This window comes from Tripterygium wilfordii, chromosome 12 (assembly GCF_013401445.1).
Source record: "Tripterygium wilfordii isolate XIE 37 chromosome 12, ASM1340144v1, whole genome shotgun sequence".
Taxonomy (NCBI): Eukaryota; Viridiplantae; Streptophyta; class Magnoliopsida; order Celastrales; family Celastraceae; genus Tripterygium; species Tripterygium wilfordii.
The window spans coordinates 10,380,793-10,382,575 of record NC_052243.1 but is presented as its reverse complement, the minus strand read 5'-3'; positions in this window follow the sequence as shown (position 1 = coordinate 10,382,575).

The following is a 1,783-nucleotide window of genomic DNA, read 5'->3' as shown; positions in this document are numbered from 1 at the left end:
GAGGGGATTATCGATGTGTGAAGCTTCGTCGCAAAACTCGACTGATTCGCCTACGCCGTTGCCAGTAGGCCGTAGGTCGAGATCGGAGAAGAAAATCACAGTCGAGATCAGAGAAGAAAATCACAGCTACGAAGGATTGTACAGTCGCAGAGAAAAGGTGTCGTGTAAATTGATGAGTACTTTGATGGCAGATTGTGTAATTTTATGGGTCCATTCAGGGTATTTACATTAGCAATGAAGGAAATTGTCTCAAAACTGTACAAAAGATCACAATTCCAAACAGAACAATTTATGGTGTTGAAATTGCATTGAAATTTGGACCCCAAAAAATGCTGTTTGTTTGTGCAATATAATAAATGGTTGAAATGCAATATATTGTGCCTCATAATGGTGCACCAAACGCAGCTGATGAAATCATAAAGGTGGGGGAGAAAAAGAGAGGTGGAAGATAAAAGAGGGAGTGTTTAATTTTCAAATTTTAAACAAAAAAGAAGAGGAAAATTTGATTTTCAAAAAATAGGCCATGTCAACATAAATTCCATGTCATCATACTACGTGACAATGCTACCTAGACTTGAGAGAATTTGGGTCAAAAAAAGTTGGACCATTTAACATTTTCGTTCATTTGTCTATTCATTTGGTGATTGTCAGATACACAAAATAAGACTTTTTTTTTTTTTTTGCAATTCTATTTCTACATTTTAGATATTGAAGCAATAAACAATGGTAAAGAGGATTCACTGATTAACTTAAACTACAAATAAAGAAAGTCAGTCAGTCTAAACCAAGAAAACCAAACCCTTTTGAATATATGACCAACACTTAACAATAAATAAGCTTCCATTCACCAAAATCCAAAGCAAATTCATAATGCTGGTAATTTGTTTACAAAATGGAAGTAATTATAAAAGAAACCTACATTTATCCTTGCTGGTAAATGTTTACAAAATGTGAGTAATTACAAAGAAACTTACTCTTAGCATTAGCCTTACAGAACCCTTTCAGTTGCCACAAAACACTCCACCACCCAAACATTTTCTTTTTCTTTCTTGAAACCCTCTTTATAACACACAAACAACTGATTTGTAACAATGCCACTCTTTTTGTTTTTATTCACATACTCTTTTCTCACACCAAACCCCATTTTTTTTCGAATAAGCTTTCCAAAATTCAAAAGCATCGTTCATTGTGTCAAATTGCATACCTATTTCAGGTATCCAACCTTGTTGCCAATCTACTTTTGGACTTTCATCCATAATATTATGGTTGATGTCCTCCATGCTAGACAAGTCTCTATAATATTTGAATAGAAAAAATGGTTCAAATCAGCATGGACTCCACAACACAAAATTAAAATACAGAGGATGTAGTATGAGGCTTAATGCTTGAGAGGAACGAAAGATTGAGAATACCAAAGTTCACTTGAGGGTTCAATTGAAAGGAGATCAAATATCCATTCATCACTTTCAAGATCCATGTCAGCTGGGACTACATGATATGCCGAAGATATAGGACCCATGGAAGTCAAATATACAGGATCCATGAAATCACGATCGTCATGATTTTTCACCAGTCCGTAGTCACTATTCTTGGCAAACTGTGATAGGGGAAAAATAGGTTTTCAATGTTTTCGTGAATTGGGGGAGGGAAATCATGGTAGATGCACAAAAAATTGTAAAAAAAAAGGGTTTTATTGGTGCCGATAGATGAATCTAATGGCAACCAATGAAGGACCGGACGGGTTCAGTATTGAAAAACATTGGACCTTTCGAATCCCGAGAGG